The sequence below is a fragment of the Rhinopithecus bieti genome, unplaced genomic scaffold, assembly GCF_001698545.2.
Source record: "Rhinopithecus bieti isolate Rb0 unplaced genomic scaffold, ASM169854v2 scaffold_10181, whole genome shotgun sequence".
Lineage (NCBI taxonomy): Eukaryota > Metazoa > Chordata > Mammalia > Primates > Cercopithecidae > Rhinopithecus > Rhinopithecus bieti.
The window spans coordinates 1347281-1369136 of record NW_016806624.1 but is presented as its reverse complement, the minus strand read 5'-3'; the positions used below and the strand labels follow the sequence as shown (position 1 = coordinate 1369136).

The 21856-nt window shown below is 35.8% G+C and overlaps 1 protein-coding gene across 2 annotated transcripts in view; it reads left to right on the top strand.

Moving 5' to 3' along the window:
- Positions 1–21856, top strand: part of CWC27 (CWC27 spliceosome associated cyclophilin) — a 271511-nt gene that overhangs the window by 230754 nt on the left and 18901 nt on the right. The window lies entirely within an intron of this gene.

The window sequence follows — 21856 nt, the reverse complement described above, 5'->3', positions numbered from 1 at the left end:
TAGGACCTTGGCAACTTTTGACTTTATTTCAGTTCAATATAAAGTAACATAAATAAACGCACCAAGCACTGAAGAAACAAGCGTTTATTGAGCACTTGATGTGTCCAGCATTGGGCTAGCCAGTAAAAAAATGCACAACAAATATATGACACTATCCCAGCTCTGAGTAACTTTCTAATATTGTGGAAAAGATGAGACTCACATTAAACAACTCAAAAACAACCTTAGAAGATAATAAATCAATAATTTCTTACATTTTCCCACAAACATTTTAGGACTCAGTAATCTATTTCATAATCCTACTAACTTCCTCTTCAAAGTTATGACCTACAGGATCCTAGCAACTCATACAAGTTAATTTTATTTTTATCTTTGGATAGTTTTCAGCTTTTTAAGACACTGATAAGAAATAAAGTAATGACATGTACATGTCCTTTGCTTAGAACTTTATCCTATACTGGCAAAAAAAAAAAAAGGAATAAAAATTGTGTTTTTCTTTATCACACCCCTCTGTCCTCAAGTTGACTTCACATGCAGTGTATTAGGCCTCCCCACACCTTACTGCCTCCACCTCCCACTACACCCTGGCTCAGTCACATTGCTGCAAGCAAGCCAATGTATCACCCCCTACACATGACTCACCCTCTGGAGCCTCTGAACCATCACATGTGCCATTACCCCAACCCAGAATCATAGCCTCAGTTCTCTCTGCCAAACAGCATCTCTCCTGTTTCAAAACTCCGTTCAACATTCCCATCCTCCAGGAAACCAGTCAGCAAGATTTGTTGAGCACTCACAAATCTAGAGGGTGGAGGAAGGAGGGCTGGAACACACATTTAAAAAGACATAAAAACACTTAAATTAAGAAAACATTCAAACACGTAAGACTCTGCAACTGTATATAACTTTAATCAAAAGGGCTGAGGGCATGATGATTTGAATGGAATGAATCCTATCTAACCTAGGACCCTGAAAGCACTTGTCTATTTCTCAATTAATTTATAGTTTTCATATGATGCAGGTTACCATGCCAGTTTTTGTAAGATCCTGGATATCTTTTAATAGGTTTCTATTACTTACATAGATTTGTTTATACCAAAATTCAAAGTTGCTTGAAGGCAGAAGCTGTCTTCTTCCATAGTTTGGTGCCAAAGGCAAAGGCTCAGTGGATGTTGATTGACCCATAGAGATAAATGCACATTGTGTAGAACTTTTTGTTTTATATGACTGGACAGGTTTAGTTTAGTTTTGTTTTGGGTTCTTGTTTTTTTTTGGGGGGGTGTGGGGTAAGGAGATTCCTTGAATGTCTCAAAATCTCTTTCAAGTGTTTTGGGTTCAGCCACCACACAAAAAATATTTTGCCAAGTCCTCTTCCCTTTATTTTGAATCCATATGCATTTTAAAGGAAATATGACCCATGTGTTTCTGATTCATTTACACTTAACTCATCAAGATGGTGTTTTGTAAGAGCAGTTTGATGCCCAATAAGTTTTTTTAAACTTTTTATAAGCCATTTAAGTCCTTTTTTATTGAACAGGAAAGTCACCAACAAATTCAAACCCCAGAAGATTCATTTGAAACTCATAAGCCACAGGATTCAAATTTACTTTCAACTTGGCAAGACCATTTAACTTCTCAAGGTTCTTCCTAGCCCCTTGGTTCAGTATTCTCTCATTTTGAATTCCTCATTAGCTTCAGATACCAATGATGTATTTTTAAAAGTGCCATTCCTGTTTTTCATGTTATTTGATTATACAATCAATTTTCTGTCTAACATTCTCATTAGAAAGTTTAAAATGGGGAAACTTCACTGGACATGGGGAAAAAAATCACTGGTCAATGATGTTGGCTAATTCTCCATTGGGAGAAAATAAATGGTGAAGAGATGGGGAACAAGTTAAAGGAACCATTAGCAGGTCTTCAGGAGGTTCATTTCTGCTTTCAATTACAGTTTCCAAAGCAGAATGGCAGAGCTGTACACTATGCACCTCCAGAATTTTTTTGGTATTTGTTTTATCTAACATCTAACAAAAATACCTTTCATGTTCAAGGCACTATGCAGAATCAGATAGCATATATAGGACCCTTATGTAATGCCTTTTTATTGCAATTTAGACCTTTGGATTTTGTAACCTGATTAGCAACAACATCATTTCTGTTCAGTTTAGCTTTCTCAAGTCTCTAGTGATTTAGATCCTCTCTCATAAAGTATATTGTTCTCAGGAAAGGAGTCTTATATTCAGAATGATTTATAACAAATATTATGAGTGCATAGCATGTGCATGTGTGTTATGCATAAATTACATGGTTCCCAGACTATTTTGTAGGTCACGGTTGCCGCTTTTCTGAGAAGTGAAAGTCAGCCAGTGTGCTGTACTACACTGTCAGGGTCTGTTATCTGAGGTAAAATGATTGCTTCTAAGACATTTTTATGTGTCCGCATGAGTGGCCACACATTGAGGGATCATTTTCATTTTCTGTCAAGATAGAAACCATTACCAATTTGTTATGTTTTCTTTTACTTGGCAAACTATTCTATTCGCATTTTTGGCTGAGCTGCTGTATTGGCATGGTATGCAACAGACATTTGGGTACCATTCAGCAGCATTATACTTTTTATGCAAAAAAAAAAAAAAAAAAAAGTAGGAGAGGGAGAGAAAGAAAAGAAATATGATTCTATTGTAAACAGTGCATATGGTGTTTGAAAATTATTCCCAGATTTCACTGTCTAACAAGGCATTTAAAGAAGTGTTATTAGTAGATCTACACTGAAATGCATGATAGAAATTTTTCACTCAGAATTACTAGGATTCCTCCTTTGTTCAGATATGTACTGCCAATATTTGGTAATAGTGATGGTACTAGATAGATTCCAGTTTAGCAGGTAGAGTGGTCTCTTTGTCACTACATTCCTTAGTCCCACAGTATCACAGACTCATGTAGCTATGGAACCCTTCTTCGAGCATGGATTTTATGAAACCGATTAGACACATGGCAGGAGGAACTTGCCCAGGGATTCATATGACCATATGGATGAAGTCCATATGCCAGATTGGGTTTGGTTAGATGAAGCTTGGTGAGCTCCCAAAAAAGTTTCGAGAAAGATAGCCACCTGCTCCTTACACAACAAAATTGGCATTTCTAAGGAGAGGAGAAAAATTCAATCTATGTGAATGGCTTCAATCTTATGGGCATTAACTCTTCACTACTATGTTTCATTGAAAATTTATTTCCAGATTGTTAAATATGAGATTAACTTAAAACATTATAGCACATATACAAGACAAAATAATAAACAATATAATGGTCTGTCTGCCTTCTTCCCTCTTTCTCTTCTTCTTTCTCTCCCCTCCGTCACTTTCTTCCATAGTACACACATTATAAAAATTTGAAAAATACCAACAATTGCATGGTTGCCTCAAGTAAATATTTTACTGATTATTATATAATTAAAAGATGTTCACTGTGGCCAGGCATGGTGGCTTACACCTGTAATCCCAGCACTTTGGGAGGCCAAGGCCGGTGGATCACCTGAGGTCAAGAGTTTGAGACCAGCCTGGCCAACATTTCAAAACCTACTTGCAAAACATTGCAAAACTACTAAAATACAAAATTTGCCGGGCATGGTGACGCGTGCTTGTAGTCCCAGCTACTCAGGAGACTGAGGCACAAGAATCACTTGAACCCGAGAGACGGTGGTTGCAGTGAGCCAAGATTGTGCCACTGCACTCCAGCCTGGTTTGCAGACCAAGACTCCATCTCAAAAAAAAAAAAAGATGAAAGATGTTCACTGTGGAAAAATCAGAATGCAAACATGCTCAAAAAAGGTAAATGAAAATTACCTATGATCCCAAACTCAAAGATAAATACTGTTGATTTATACATATCAATGTATGTATTTATGCTATTATACCAAATATGTAAAAGTATATTTTTATACATATTAATTTGTGTCTGTCCAGGTATTTCTATGCACATACATATTTTAAACAGAAATGAGATCGTATAGTACGTATAGCAAGCTTTATAACTTGCTTTTTTCCCTCAGCAATATGCAGTGACTACTTCTCCTTATCATATATAATTTTATGATGTAATTTTTATCTTTTGTATTATGACCGTCATATTCCATTATATGGTGAACCACAAATTTACTTGACCATGTTGTTGGATATATAAACAATGCTGTAACATCCTTGTTTCTATGTCATTGCCATTTTCTTAGGATAAATTTCTAAAACTGGAATTGCTTCTCAGTGAGTATACATGTTGACTTCTGCTAAATATTTTCAAATGGCTATCACAAAATATCATTCTAATTTGTACCCTGAAGTAAATATAATTTAAGACTTGTCTTAGGGCTATTAGAATCTCAAGAATTAGTTAAGATTCCTTAAAGAGCTTAGTGAAAGACATTAACGTTTTAGAAGAAATGCTTTGCCTTCTTAAATTTTAAAAAAATAAAACACAGTGTGGTTTGCTTCTGTTTTCATAAAACTATACAAGTTTCAATTTAGTTCCTCTTCTTGGGAGCCTTATCTACAAATAGTCTTGTTCTTGGTTCTGAAAAATTCTCCAAGATAACCCTATGGGTTAAAACTTCTGGATATGGATTTTTTTTTTTCAGTTTTATTATTGCACTTTGGCTAGTGTTAAAAATCAATTTTAGCCATCAGTCAGACAGTTTGTATCTGCTAGAGACTGAAGTTCTGAAAACCAAGATTTGGCTTAAAGAAGTTTTAAAGCTTCCCTTTGGAGTTAGCACAGTGCAGAAGCAACAAGTACCAGCTGTCTGTATCCAAAACAGTGAAATCTTAATAATACAGATGTAAACAAGAGATAATTGACTTTTAGACCCAGTCAGACCTCATTATAAGATACCATGAAAGAACATAGCTTCATCTCATTGCTTATACTAGCAAAGCTTTCAACACCTTTTATATGTAATACATACTGTAATTTGTGTATAGTTTAGTCATGTATTGAATGAAGGGTGCAATGACAGCAAAAGAATTTTTGGTTTTTTGAGACAGAGTCTCACTCTGTTGCCCAGGCTGGAGTGCACTGGTTCAGTCAAGGCTCACTCCAGCCTCAAGGTTCCAGGCTCAAGTGATCCTCCACCTCAGCCTCCCAAGCAGGTAAGACCACAGGCATACACCACCACACTTGGCTATTTTTTTTTTTTTTTTTTAAGATAGTGTCTCATTATTTTGCCCAGGCTGATCTCGAACTCCTGGCCTCAAATGATCTTCCCGCTTCAGCCTCCCAAAGTGTTGGTAGAATATTTCAGTTATTTTCCACTTCATTCAAACAGGACATTGCCAAGCACAGGTTAGCATAGATGAACGCAAATACAGCAATAAGGGTGGAGACTGTGAAAATAATAAAGGCTCAAGTTGGCTAAATGAACTTAGCCAACGTCACCCTTTAATATTAGGCAGTGGAGCTCAAATTATTGGTCTCTGGGCCCTTTACACCAGGGGTCCCTGACCCCTAGTCTGCAAACTGGTACTGGTCCATGGCCTGTTAGGAACTGAGCTGCCCAGCAGGCAGTAAGTGGCAGGCAAGTGAGCATTACTGCCTGAGCTTCACCAAGGTCATATCAACGGCAGCATTAGATTCTCATAGGAGCGCAAACCCTGTTGTGAACTACACCTGCAAGGGATTTGGTTGCATGCTCATTATGAGACTCTAATGCCTGATGGTCTGAAACAGAACAGTTTCATCCCGAAATCAATACTCCCTCACCCCCATTCATGGAAAAACTGTCTTCCACGAAACTGGGTCCTGGTGCCAAAAAAGGTTGGGGGCCACTGCTTTACAATCTTAACAATTCCTGAGAACTCCAAAGAGCTTTTGTTTATATGGAATATATCTATTAATAATATGTTATAAACAACATACTTTTATAAAAAAAATTATGCCTGCAAAACAAAAAATTTAGTGATATGAGTAGCATTGTTTTCCATTTTTTTGGTAAATCTCTGAAATCTGGCATGATAGGAGCATATCTGCTTTACTCTGTTTTATCTCACACTTCATGTATTCTCTGAAAAATTCCACTGTGCACTCATGAGGTGATAAGAATGAAATAGACAAACAAGTGTCTTAGTATTCATACAAAAATAAATTTGACCTTGCAGGCGCACAGGGATCCCTGAGTCACATTTTGAGAACCATTGGGACAAGTCATCTCTGGTCATTGAGTATGTAATGATGGTCCTTTTTCAATCACAGATTATGACCCCATCTGTAGGTCCTAGGAAGCTTTTTTCCAGGTCCCAGTGTGTGATCCTTGTTCTCAAGTAGAAGCAATGTGGTACTTTCTGAAATAAATGTGCCCATTGTCACTGGCCTAGGCCTGCTACAACAGAGTCCCATTTCCCCATCAACCCTTTTCTGGCCTTTAACTGTTTTGAAGTGGTCCGTGACATGGCATTTGGTTTTATGTGCTTGTTTACTTTTCTAAATTTTTTCTCACACAAAGTAGTATTTAAATATACTCTTTTCCTTTTTTTTTTTTTTTTTTTTTGTTGTTGTTGTTGTTGTTGAGACAGAGTTTTGCTTTTGTTGCCCAGGCTGGAGTCCACTGACGAGATCTTGGTTCACTGCGATCTGCGCCTCCCAGGTTCAAGTGATTCTTGTGCCTCAGCCTCCCGAGTAGTTGGGACCATAGGCATGCACCATGCGCGGCTAATTTTTTGTATTTTTAGTAGAGATAGGGTTTCACCATGTTGGTCAGACTGGTGTTGAACTCCTGACCTCAGGTGATCTGCCCGACTCAGCCTCCCAAAGTGCTGGGATTACAGGCATGAGCTATCACGCCCGGCCTTTAGTTTTCTTCATTCTTATATTTGTGCCTAGCCTCTTCAATTCACAAAATAATGTCCTACTGATTCTAAGTGCTTCACATGCACTTGACTTTATGGGATAGGTATTAATTATCTTTATTTACCCATGAAAGAACTGAGGCACAGTGAAGTTAAATAATTTATCTGCTTTTTGGTCCTTATAGTACTGTATCCAGTGCCTGGTTCATAATAGGCCCAAAATCAAGGGCAGGACCAGGTGGAGGTGATTGGATCATTGGGATGGTTCCCCCATGCTGTTCTCATGATAATGAGTCTCAGAAGATCTGATGGTTTTATAAGTGGCTGGCATTTCTTCTGCTTGCATTTCTCTCTCCTGCCACCACATAAAGGACGTGTTTGCTTCCCCTTTCAACATGATTGTAAGTTTCCTGAGGCCTCCCCAGCCATGTGGAACTGTGAGTCAATTAAATGTCTTTCCTTTATAAATTGTCCAGTCTAGGATATTTCTTCATAGCAGTGTGAGAATGGACTAATACAGTCAGTTCGAGAAAGTTCCCTTCTACTTCTAGTTTTCTGAGAGTTTTTAACATGAACGATGTTGAATTTTGTCCAACATTTTTCTATACTAACTGATATGATCATGTGGTTTTTCTTTGATTGTTAATAGGGCAGATTACATTGGTTGATTTTCTTTTTTTAATCTTAAACTAGCCTTGGATTCCCGTAATAAACCCCACTTGGTTGTGGTATATTATTCTTTTTTATACATTGTTGGATTCAACTTGTTGGATTCAGTATTTTCTTGTGGATGTTTGTGTCTGTCTTCATTAGGGATAGTGGTCTGTAGCTTTCTTCTGCTATTTTTGTCTTATTTAGGCATCAGAATAATGCTGGGCTTTTAAAATGAGCTGGGAAATGTTTCCTGTGCTTCTATTTTGGGGAAAAAAAAGATTATTTAGAATTGGTGTTATTCTTTAAGTACTTGATAGAATTTGCCAGTGAAACCATCCAAATTGAGATTTCCATTTTAGGTTTTTTTAAAAATATACTTTATTTTTTTAGAGCAGTTTTAGGTTCACAGCAAAATAGAGCGAAAGCAGAGTTCCCATATACCCTCTGCCCATACACACACACACACATAGCCATCCCCATTATCAACCTGTCCCATCAGACTGGTATATTTGTTACAATCAGTGAACCTGCATTCACACATCATCACCCAAATCCCATAGTTTATATTAGGGTTCACTCTTGGTGTCATATGTTCTGTGGGTTTTTACAAATGTGCAGTGTAGTGACACATGTCTACAATTATAGTATCAGTGTAGTTTCACTGCCCTAAAAATCCTTTGTACTCCACCTATTTATTCCTCTCTTCCCACTAAATCCTATTTTTCTGTACCCATAGTTTTGCCTTTTCCAGAATGTCATATAGCTGGAACCATATAGTATGTAGCCTTTTCAAATTGGTCTCTTTCACTTAATAATAAGCATTTAAGATTTCTCCATGTCTTTTCGTGGCTGGATAGCTCATTCCTTCTTAGCACTGAATAACATTCCATTGTATGTGTGTACCACAGTTTATCCATTCACCTACTGAAGGGTGTCTTTGTTGTTTCCAAGTTAGGGCAATTATGAATAAAGCTACAGTAAACATATGTATAAAGGTTTTTGTATGAACATAAGTTTTCAGCTCATTTGAGTAGATATCAAAAAGCAAATACTGGATTGTAAGGATACATTTAGTTTTGTAAGAAACTGCCTGTCTTCCAAAGTGCCTCTACCATTTTACATTCCCACCAGCAACAAATAAGAACTTCTATTACTCCACATCCTTACCAGTGTGTTGAACCAGCTTTGTTGTGTACCTGGGATAAATCCCACTTGGTCATGGTATATAATTCTTTTTATACATTGTTGGGTTCGATTTTTTGATATTTTGTTGAGGATATTTGCATCTATGCTCTTAAAGGATATCTGTTTGTGGCTTTCTCTTCTTCTAATCCCTTTGTTTGGTTTTTGTATTAGGATAATGCTGGCTTCATAGAGTAAGTTAGAAAGTGTTCCCTCTGCTTCTGTCTTCTAGAAGAGATTGCAAAGAACTGGTATAATTTCTTTCTTAAATGTTCAGTAAAATTCATCAATGAACCCATCTAGACCTGGTGCTTTTGTTTTATCAGAGCCCCCTCAGACTGGGCCCCCAGGAGTTTCTTACTCTCATGCTAATCCACACACAGCTTCCTGCAATTCATCAAAATTACCACTTAAGCGTTCCTACCAGTTTATGGCTCCAGTAGCATTTGTTCCAGGTAAGCTGATCTGGAAAAAGATTCTCTGTAGTTGCCTGTATTTCCAGATTTGGAGGTGGCACTTTACCCTGTGACCTCAACCCTCTAATGCATCTAAACAAAAATCATTTTTTTCCAGTTTATTTAGCTTTTTTCTTGTTGCAAGGATGAACTGATGACTTTCAAGCTCTTTACATGTTAGAGGTGAAACCAGAAGTGCCCTCCATTTGTTTTTTATTCTTCAGTTTCCTTTTTTTTGGCATTCTTTTGGATTATTTGAGCATTTTTTAGCATTTCCATTTAATTTATCTATTGTGTTTTTGACAGTATCTCTTTGAATAGTGTTTTGTTTCACTGATTGATATAGGAATTGCAATGTACTTTTTTAACTTTTCATAGTTTATTTAGAGTTAATATTTTATTACTTCAATAGGAATATAGAATTCTTATATGTATGTAGGTCCCTTTACCTCTTCCCTTTGTATTCTAGCCAATTTATGTATCACATCTACATACATTGAGAATCCCCTCAGGAAAATGTTAATAATTTTTGCTCTCAGCTGTCAAACACATTTTAAGGAACTCAACAAGAGAAGACTCTGTTATATTTACCCAGGTATTTACCATTCATGTTACTCTTTCTTTATTCATATGTCAGGTTTCCTTCTGGTATTATTTCTCTTCTAGCTAAAGAACTTCCTTGAATAATGATTTTAGAGCAGATCTGCTGGTCACAGATTATTTTAGTTTTCCTTCATTTTAGAGTGTCATTATTTAACCTGCATTTCTGAGGGATATTTTCACTGAATATAGAATTATGGGTCAACAGTTCATTTCTTTCATCACTTTAAAGATGTTTGTTCCACCAAATTCTGTTCTGCATGGTTTCTTTTGGAAAATCTTCACTCATTCAAATTGTTGTTTCCTTATAAATAATCATTATTTTTCTCTACAATTTTTTCATCTTTTGTTCTTGCTAATTTGATTTGCATGAGTAGGTATCAATTCCTTTGGGTTTACTATGTGTGATGTTGGCTATGCCTCTTGAATCTGTAGGTTTGTGTCTTTCACTAAATTTGGGAAGTTTTTAGACATCATTTCTTAAATTATTTTATCCTCAACACACCCCTTCTTCTCTATTCTAGGACTCTAGTGACATGAATTTTAGACCTTTGCTGTTCTCTGTCACCTCCATTCTGCTACTGAGCCCTTGCAGTGGGTTTTAAATTTTGATTGTTGTATTTTTCAGTTCTAAAACTTTTATTTGTATTTATTTTTATGTTGAAGCTTTCTATCTTCTCATTTATTTCAACAGTGTTTGCTCTTCTTTCAGCTTTTTTACAATAACTGTTTAAAAGTCTCTGTCAAATAATTCCAGTGCCTGTCATCTCAGTATTAGTATCTGTTGATTGTCTTTTCCCATGCAAGTTAAGATTTTTATGATTCTCTTATGCCAAGTAATTTTTTTATTGTATCCTAAACATTTTAAATATTATGAGTCTCTGGGTTAAATCCTATGATTTATATTCATAGGATTTAAATCCTATGAAAAATGTTATGTTATATAGCAGACAAGCCATTTGGGCTCAGGACACAAGTTCTGATCACCCTTCTATGGGATTTAGTTTCAATCTTAGTCTTATTCTCAATGCCTTTGCATTACTATTTGTATCTGTCCCATGTATATGCCACCCACTGTCCAGTCTGGGACCTGGCTGTTAGACCTTTTTATTTTTCATTTTATTTTTTTTTTTTTTTTTGAGATAGAGTTTTGCTCTTGTTGCCCAGGTTGTAGTGCAATGGTGCAATCTTGGCTCACTGCAACCTCCACCTCCCAGGTTCAAGCGATTCTCCTGCCTCAGCCTCCTGAGTAGCTGGGATTACAGGCATGCGCCACCACGCATGGCTAATTTTGTATTTTTTAGTAGTGATGGGGTTTCTCCATGTTGGTCAGGCTGGTCTCGAACTCCCGACCTCAGGTGATCCCCCTGCCTCATCCCCCCCCAAAGTGCTGGGATTACAGGCATGAGCCACCATGCCCAGCCTAGACTATCTTTTATTTAAGTTCTCAGAGTCTTTGATATGCAATTTAGCATTGGATCGACACATGCACTGACTTTATGGGGTACCTTTTCCCTTTACAGTCTCCTCAATACCTTCTACTATTGTGGGCCTCCGCCTTTCTTCCTCCAGCCAGAGTGTTGGATCTTTAGTTACACTGTTCTACCCTGCACTTTTTGCAACTGTGCCCTCATTCAGAGCCATGCTGGGGTAGAAAAGAAAGGGGGAAAAGCAGCAGGGTTTTATCCCATTCTCTTGGGGCCACAGCTTCTCACAGTTGTTTATCAATACTACCATTTTTCCAAACCCCTTTGGAGAGTCTCACATATGCACTGTTCTGCTTTTCCTCTTGTAAGATTTCTGCGTAACTAGTGAGTTGTCTCAAACTGGCTTATGCCAAATTATTTCATGTAGTAGGCTATCTCATTTCTTTCAGGTTCTAGCTGTTAAGATCCTTTTTTAAAAAACAAAAATTTAGATGGTACTGAATAATTCTCAGCATGAATGATTTTTTTTCTTTAAAAAAAAAGATTTCTTAATAGTTGGCAATGAATTGATTGCTATTAGAGAGAATAATGTATATCTTGGGGAAAATACTGTGCCTTGATATGGTTCACCAGAGAGAAGTTGAAGAACAGTACCTTAGGAGCATCCTCAAATCACAAAAGGTGATCACCAAACTGCTATCTTGAGATAAGAAGAAAGGGAGGGATTGGTGTTGAGAGGTGCAGTAGCTGATATGACCTATCTCCAGGATGTCTTAACACCCTTCAGTAAAGTTGTGCTCTTGTGGGTGGTGTTTGGTTAGAGACTCAGGATGCCAGAGATTCAAATTATTTTTGCATGGTGTAGGCCAGAGGAAACTAGAGCACAAGAGGCAGAGGAGGCCTGATGATCATGAAACATGCTGACAATTAGCAGAAATTCTTTGGAGAGATTTAGCTTTCTATGGGCTGTGGAGGGGTAAAAAGATCCCCAGCTGACAGATGGTGCATAATAGGATAGTACCTGATGCTTAAATCAAGTTAATAAAAGGTATTTGGCTCAGTTAATCTGAGAGAAAAAAAAAAAAAGCCGTACTGGTAGTTCATGGAGTCAAAAGGAGAGTGTATTTTACTATAAAAGCTTGTTGCTAAATAATCTCTAAGGAAGTCGATCTGTTTTCTATTCACTAGTTATAAAGTACTCCCTCTTGTTCTTCTTGCCAAGAATTTCAACCGAATGATCAACTGCAAGACAAATATTCATTCATCAACTTTTGGAGAGTTATATTTTCACTGGTTACTGTAATTATGCTTTATATAGCCTTTATCAGAGCTCTAGAGTTTTTATTTATTTAGATGTCATCCTTAATTCAGAAACTTTTCTCTAATTTCCAGCCTATAACTAAATTGTATTATCTGTTTTCTTACAGTCCAGATACTGAGCCTTTTGTACTTATTAAACTGCTGTCATACCCTTACCCTACTTTATCAATTAGTAACTCTAAACAACATGCTTCTTTTTCCTTAAGATGTCATTTAAAACATGTAGAGCCTATGGCAAGTAATTATTAATCCTTAAGCTTTCTGTGAATACTTATCTAGTGATACTAAAGTCTTTCAATGGCATTAATGCTGTAGCACAGTATTTATGGGCTAAGTTTATTCATATAGGTCAGATTAACTCAGTTTGCATATTTTGAAAACTATTCCTTATTTATTTAATAAATGTTTTTAATGGAAATAACGTGTGAGGTGTGGGATGTGGAGTAAAGTTAGACATGACACTCATTCCCATTGATTTATTATAGTATAATATCCCAAGTGAGATAAGATATCATTGTAAGGAAGAACGTTTCTGCTTAGAAACAGATATTGGGCGTAAATTATGAACTGCTTTCACAGTCATTGGCAAGAAACCTTGCATTCACTTAGGATTCTCAACTCTGCTGATGTGATTTAATCCTTCCTATGTAACTTGGGACTGCTATCCTTTTGTTACCTAAGAGGAAACTTCAGGTTCAAATATCGTAGGAGGTAGTGAGTAGTAATCTGCCAAAGGCAGGAATGCAGGGGTTTTAGGGATAGTACTCTACAGTGTCCCTTCAATACATGTTAGATATTTACCTGACCAAAAAGAGGTTTCTGAATTCTACTATTGTTTGTTTAACTCAGGTTTGAGTCTTTAGGTCAATTCACTACATTAAAACAAATGGAGTCTGGGAGCTGTGGCTCACGTCTGTAATCCCAGCACTTTGAGAGGCTGAGATCGGAAGACCACTTGAGCCCAGGAGTTTGAGACCAGCCTGGGCAACATAGCAAGACACCATCTCTACAAAACAGTTTTAAAATTAGCTAGGTGTGGTGGTGTGCACCTATAATCCTAGCTACTCAGGAAGCTGAGGTCAGAGGATCAGCTGAGCCCAGGAGTTTGAGATTACAGTGAGCTATGATCATGCCACTGCACTCTAGGCTGGGCAACAGAGACCCTGTCTCTAAAAAACAATAAATAATACTTAAAATGAAATAAAAACAAATGGAAACCAATTAAAAGTTTTAAATGAACAAATTTGCTCTGCCCCAAATTGTATGTATATTTCATAAGCTTTTTTATTTTGACATTTCTGAAGAATTACTTTAATGTGAGGTCCCTTCATTTATTTTAAAACCACTTGTTAAGGGTATTGTGGCCAATTATCAGTCAGATTAGTTAATAAGATTATACAGAATAACTGACAGAATAGGAAACACTTATACTTGACTAAAGTAAGTATATATCCTTTTCGTGCTTTTTTACTCTAACTCTTCTATGGGTAGTAGGACATGAAGGTGACTCTAGATCCCACCAATTCATTTTTTAAGCAAATATTTGTATGTGCTATATTTCAGACACTGCTAGGACCTTTATCCTATCTCCTCTCATTTTACCTTCACAAGAGCCTCATAGGACTCATGGCTTAGGGACTAGCTGTCGCAGATTTGTTTCTCACAGATCCTTCAGATAATTAGCACTACTTCCATGTGATAAATGAGGAACTCTGTAGTTCAAAAAAATTAGGTTATCTGCCCAAGATCCTATGGCAATAAATGGTGGGACTGTTTGTCACACCAGTGAGTCCATGCTGTTTCCAGAATACCAGCTTCTACCAGCAGTGATTCTAACCTGAAGTACTAATCACTGGGACAAGGAAGAAAAAATTTAACTTGACTTTCAGAGGCCTTTGATTCTAAATAACAATATTCATCTTCTGGAGCTAGTTACAGCATATATCACTCATTCTCATCTTTGGAATACTTTCTACACTTTTAAAGAAATGTACCATCATGGAGGTATATTCCATGGAGGTGCAGTTACTCGAAAACAATCATTATTTTGTTCCACTGAGAGTTCTGAAACCAAAACCTACTCTGTAATTCCACACATTGAATTATTACCTAATTATACAGTGGGCTGTCTAATCAGAATACCTGGGTTCAAATCCCTGCTCAGTGACCTAAGCAAGCAGCCTAACTTCTAAGCCTCAATTTCTTCACCAGTAAAGTAGAAATAACAATACCTACCTCAGAGTTATTATTATAATTAAATGAGATAATTCATGGAAAGCACTCAGTATAGTGCCTGACCCTTAGAGAGTGCTCAGGAAATAGTAGGTGTGAGAGAGGGAAGTGGGGATGCATGGTACTAGGGTAGTATTGGTAAGGCTTGACATACTACTCAAGCAGCACAAACTAAACATTCTAAATTAAATTGTCAAAATGTTATACAGTCCTCTTGATCTAATAACCTCAAAGTAATATTTGAAAAGAAGGCAAATGTTAATTTACTTCAGTTAACAGACCTAGAGGGAATGTAGGCATATTCAATAAATTTGCTAGTAGTGCTAGATGGTTCTATTTTATAAGCTGTTAAGAAAAGGAGAAAAGTGTAGCCTTGTTTAAAAAAAAAAAAATGTTCTTTAGCTGAATCCAGATTACAAAATGCTGAGGCTGGCAGACTTTAGCTAATATAAATTTAGCATTCATAGAGAAAGAGGAGGAGAGTGGACAAGATTACCTTTTCTATGTTGGGAATATATAGTCATGGATTCTGGACTGTCTCCAGAATCTTTTTATAGCTGACAAGAGCATCTTGGAACAGAGAAAAACTATGCATGCATAAGTTATTTATTTCTATTGGAAAGAAAGTTTAAGGAGCAAAGGTCCTTGGGATTAGCATAATGTAGTAAAAAAGTCATTTTACCATAGTTGTTACATATGGCAACAAAGCCAGTGCAAAGAAAGTTGCCATTATACACTGGCAACCAAGAAATTATAAATAAGCATTCTGATACTGTAACCATATCTGAAAAGCAGGATACAAAAACCCCAGTAGTAGTATTTCAGGTGAAGCTTTGTGAAAGAAGATGCATAATTTCTACATAGTTGTTTGTATTTCCTTAAAGGTAGTTTTAAACAGGGTCACTTTATTTTAAGAAGTTATTAAATGAAATTAAAATAATTATCATAGTGATTTTTTCAAATACCTAATTTGTGTTTATATATATTGTTCAATATGTAAAACATTTTCAAAGAAAGAAAAAATCACAGGTAGATTCATATCCCACAGATAATCATCATTGTTTTTGTCTACCCTCTCATACATTAATATATAGATGCTTTTCCCAAGAATAGAATCATGCCATACCTCCTTTTCTCCCTTTCTGTCTTTTCAGTATACTATCAACATTTTCACATTATTAAATATTCTTTTGCAACATCTCTTTTGATGGTTATATAATATTCTATCATGAGGATGTCACATAATTTAACATGAACAACTTTGTGAAAAAATTCATCCCGTTTTTAATTATAGGTCTTTCATCGGTGAATACATTTTAGTTAATATTTTGTAAATTCATTGTTATTTCCTGTGTCAGGTAGGCTTTTAAAAAAAACTTTTTTAAAATTGAGACATAATTTACATATAAGAGAGCACACAGTTGTTATCTGTTCACTTTGATGAATTTTTGACAATTTTATACACCAATATAAACACCATCAAAACAAGGTGTAAAACATTTACATCACCCCAGGATATTCCCTCCTTCCCCTTCCTAGCTAGTCCCCTCCCCATAACACTTTCTGACTTCTATCAGCTCAGGAATGACTGATAAAATTTTTACTAAATTGCACTGTATAAAGTTGAATAATTTATACCTGTACCAGCAATGTATGAAATTGCTAGTTTCTTCTTAACCTAGAATTATGTGTGTATGTACTATAATATGTTAGAAATAACAGATATATAGTAATCATTGCCAATTTCTACCTTGTATTAATTTCTATTTCTTTGTTTGCTGGTAGTTGAATTTTTTCAATGTGCTAACTGGCCATTTATATTTCATGGTTGTGGTGGTGGTTGTTAGCTGTCTACTCTTATTGTATATCTTTTTTATTTACAAAAGGTCTTAATTTTTTGTTTTTTTTTTTTTTTTTTTTTTTTTTTTGGAGACAGGAGTCACAGAGTCTCACTCTGTCACCCAGAGTGGACTGCCAGGTTCAAGCAATTCTCCTGCCTCAGCCTTCCAAGTAGTTGGGACTACAGGCGAGCACCACCACACCCAGCTAATTTTTGTATTTTTAGTAGAGACAGGGTTTCACCATGTTGGCCAGGCTGGTCTCAAACTCCTGGCCTCAAGCGATTCGCCCACCTCAGCCTCCCAAAGTGCTGGGATTACGGGTATGCACCACAGCGCCTGGCCTATGAAGAATATTATTTTTCATTTAAAATATTTTTACCAGTTTGTCATTGCCTTACAGTTTGTTTATGGGGACTTTGTTTTGTTAACATGGAATTTTAAATATTTGCATTGCTAAATTTGCTGATCTCTTCCTTTATGATTTCTACCTGATGTCATTCTTAAGATCTTCATAATCCCCAGATTATATAAATACCTAGTTATATCTTTCAGTAGTATTTTTATGCTTTTTATTTTTAATTTACATCAAAAATCCACCTGGAATTGATTTGGTTTTTTTTTTTAGGTCATTGTTATCATGTTATTTTTTTTTCTAAATTGTTAGCCACCACAACTGAATAATACCGTGTTTCCCCATGGACATTAAATGTGTTCTTTATCAGAGTAAGCACTTATGTATATTTTGAGTGAGTTTTCTTATTTTACATTGATTTCTTTGTCTATTCTTGTGCCAGTACCTCACTGCTTAATTGTTTAGCAATATAATATAATATATTAACTGCTTAGTATCTTTTAAGGCAGGTTGAACCTTTATTGTTCTACACTTATATTTTTACTTTGAAAGTTTAGGTGGTGGATAATGTGCTACATTCTTATTCTCTTTTAGTTACCACACCTGGAAAAAGCTTAGACTATAGGCTATGGAGTCAATAAAAAGGCCTAATTATTTAACAGGTGGCCGCTACCTGAATTGCAGCCCCAGTGCCAAGAAGGAAATAATTAGTTTTTAGACAAACCCTTCAAAGTAATGGAAAAGATCACATGTGGAAAATAAATAGCATGAGGAATAAAAAAGAGTGAAGTCTAGCATGCTTGATTGCCATTTTCTGGTATGGGCATATAAATGTTTTTATGAGACATTTAATTATAATTTTTTCCTTCTCCCTGGTACACTGAGCAAAAGCACAAAGAATTGGCAAGGTTACAGAATATATACCATCTTACTTTCTTCACTTTTACCTGGTGTGAATCCCCAGGACATCTAGGATAGCCACATATAAATGCAACTCACAAAGTCCCCCTCCAAAAACATTTGTTAATAATCTTCCAACTACCTGCCATTTTGATTTATTAATATCCCTTCTACTCTCTGGTATTAATTCAGGTAATCAAGTTAAATGTAATAGTAATGTTCTATTCTTTGCGTACAGATAATTCAGTTGATCACAATAAGTAAAACGTTGAACTGAGGTTTTTTTAGTAGAAATAAAAGTTAAAGCAAGAAAATCTTACTGAGCATTTACATAACACCAATCTCCTTTAAACCTATAAGCTAGAAAGTGTTGTTGTGCCCAAATTATACTGGGGAAAAGTCTAAGGCACAGAAAGTTTAAGTAATTTGGTCAAGATGTCATAACTAGAAGTGATAGTGTTCAGACATAGCCAATCATGCTTGGCTCAATAGTTTGATTCCATTTGTTTTTGAAGACATTCTCTCTTGTTTGTGATTTTGTGTTACTTATATGTAGTATCACATTTTCTGCTAGAAAAAAAAATCATTCCTAGTTTATATGGGGAAACATAGTGCATCAGTATTTTTATGGCATTCTACATAAAAAATTGTCACTTTCAGAGGTTCTCCCACCTAAGTAACAGTTTCTCTAAGTTAGCTAGGCTACATATTTTTCCTATTTTCCAATAAGGCAATGTGATTGTTGATGTTGTTGTTGTTTTAAACTGTAGTAATAAGGCCAGACAAATGACTTCAGGACTTAATTCACACTTAGTCAAAAACTGCCTAAGTCCCCTTTAAAGTGTGGAAAATGTCAAATTTATATCCTTAATATTATATCCTGTGTATTATTTGAAGAATTAAAATTCAGAAAGTTATTTAAAAGTTTGTTTAACTTGAATAAGAAGTTCCTGCCACATTTACCCCTAATTTTTCATAGGAATATAAATAGTAGAGTGGTTATGAATATGGGATTTGGAGTCAGACCTGAATTTGAATCCCAACTTGGAAACTTACTAGCTGTGGGATCTGGGGTAAATTACATAACCTTTCTAACTCTGTGCCCTAAAGTGTAAACTGGGGATAATAATAGTACCTTTTTGGTTAGTCAGTTTGTGGATTAAATGAAATACTATTTTTAAAGGGTTTAGTATGGTGTGTGGAACAATCAGTGCTCTTGTGTGTTCTTGTTTTCATCTTCAGTGTTGTCATTATTATTTTTAAGAATTAATTTATCTATATTTGACCACTGTCAGTAGATCTATCAAGATCAGATGTCTAGAATATATACCATTTCTGTAATATTTGACTGTTTTATGACCTTTCCTTAGTTTAACTCATTATAACTCTCAGTGATTAACTTAAGGTTGGTTTGTATCATAATTCTTACCATTCTGAGATTTAAAAAAACCTTTGAGTTTGATATTTTTTCAGTGGACAATAATGCCTCATTAATGAACTATCAGCTTTTTCCTTGAGGCTAGTACTAAGATAAGTGGGGGAGGGGATGCAGATAAAGGAACATTCATTGTAAATAGAATTTAAATATAAAGCAAAAGGATATCATCACTTTGGAGAACATAAAATTATAAGCTCAGTGTAATGTAAATATTTTTATCCCACCTCTCTCTCAGCCAAGTTCTAAGGTTGTGATAAAATGAAGCAAGAAGGAATATGATTATAGACCAGGTTCTCTGGTTAGTGTTCATTTTATACAGAACTATAAATAATGCTGCAAAAGACCAACGTGGTTCTTTATAAATAGGTCGTTGTCAGAGTTGCTGACCCTGGAATGGTGATTATTTTAATTCTAAACTCCCTGTCCAGTCCCTGAAGTCACCTCTTTTTCTTCCTTTTTGTTCAGGATGAAGGCAGCTCTTCTGTCTTAATCCTATGCTTTCATATGGTTTGCCCTGAAATAAGTTTCTGTCATATTAGGGAAGTTTGCTTTGTTTGTGGATCTGTTTTGAGAGAGATGGGGAGACAGCCATGTACCCCAGCTGCTTACCAGGCCTTTTTGATTGGAAATAGCATCTTCCCTATGGAAGACAGTTGTTCTATTAGTCTACTGGCTGTAGATTAAATGTTATTGGCTGAGCAGTTGCTGAAACCCCAGGGCAGGTGTAAGATGCATGTTACAGATTAATTCTGGAAAACCTCTTAGATCTTTCCACCTGTGTCCTGCTGAGTGTTGAGCATGTTAGATAGGCAAGAAAGCTGAGAAACTGTGCATTCCCATTGCTAAAGATATTTTGAAAACTATGTCTTTCATATTTACTTCAACAATACTAAATATTTACAGAAGGCACTATAATATGAGGATTTCTTTTTTAACCAAGGGATACAAAAGACATGTTTTAGAGTTAGCCTTTCAAAACTCCAAACTGAGGGGGCAATATAACATTCCTTTAAAGTTCGGAAACAGGAGATTTTTCCATGTTAGTGGTGAACAGTGAAAGAAAAGCCACTGGTTTTCATCTTCATTTTCTTTTTTCAAAAATCAGTTTCCATTTTCCTCTTTGCTTGATTTTCCTAATGCTGTATTTTTCTATTCTTATTTTTTTTGTTCAAGTATTTTAAAATTTTTTGTTCTTATTTTCTCTTACTGTTAATTTTAAATTTCTCTTTTGAGTTTTTTGGTTTTTGTTTTTTTGTTTTTTTTTTTTTACCATTTGTATCTGCATTTTTCTCTGCTTCCTTTAACTACTTATGTTTCCTGTTTTGAATCTTCTTTCATCTTTTGCTTTTCTCCATTAATCTCTTTCTCTCCTTTGGCCTTTTCTATTACTCAGAGTCATCCCTGCTCTGCTAAACATGAAGAGTTCCAGTGGCCTTATTTTCCAGGACTTTTTTTTACATAGTTTGATCTCTGAGCTCATTCATATTTTGTCTGTGTCTCTTCATGAGAGTTACTGTGATCTCCACTGTCTACTTCATGTTGAAAAAAGATTCAGACTTCTTTTTTCAGATGTGCTGGTGCATAAACACTTTTCTTTCTCCCCTCCCTTTTTTTGTTGATAAATAATAATTGTACATATTTGTGGGGTACAGGTGATATTTTGATATGTGGATACAATGTGTGATGATCACCTCAAACATTTATCATTCCTTTGTGTTGGGAACTTTTGAACTCCTCTAACTATTTTGAAATATACAATAAATTGTTAACCAGAGTCACCCTACTGTGCTATCAAACACTAGAACTTATTCCTTCTAACTGTATGTTTGTATCCATTAACCAGCCTCTCTTTATCCTCCCCACCCCACCCTTCCCAGCCTCTGGTAACAATCATTCTACTGTATACTTCCATGAGATAACATTTCTAGCTCCCACATGTGAGTAAGAATATGCAGTATTTCGTCTTTCTCTGCCAGGCTTATTTCACTTAACATCATGGCCTTAGATCTGTGTGTGTTGCCACAAATGACAGGATTTCATTCTTTTTTATGGCCAAATGGTATTCCATTGTGTATATATGCCACATTTTCTTTATCCATTTATCCATTGATGGACACTGAGGTTGATTTTGTTTCTTAGCTATTGTAAATAATGCTGCAGTGAACATGTGGGTGCAGAATTCCTTTCAATATAATGATTTCTTTCTTTTGGATAAATACTCATTAGTGGAATTGCTGGGTCATATGGTAGCTCTATTTTTACCTTTCTGAGAAACCTCCATACTGTTTTCCATGGTGGCTGTACTAATTTACATTCACACCAACAGTGTATAAGAGTTACCTTTTCTCTGCATCCTCACCAGCATTTGTTATTTGCTGTCGCTTTCATAATGACCGTTCTAATTGGGGTGAGATGAGATCTCACTGTGGCTTTAATTTGCAGGTCCCTAATGATTAGTGATGGTGAACATTTTTCTGTATGCCTGTTGGCCATTTGTAAATCTTCTTTTCAGAGATGTCTATTCAGATCCTTTGCCTACTTTTTAATGGGATTTTGGTTTTTTGCTTTTAAGTTATGTGAGTTCCTTGTATATTCTGGATATCAGTACCTTGCTGGATGAATAGT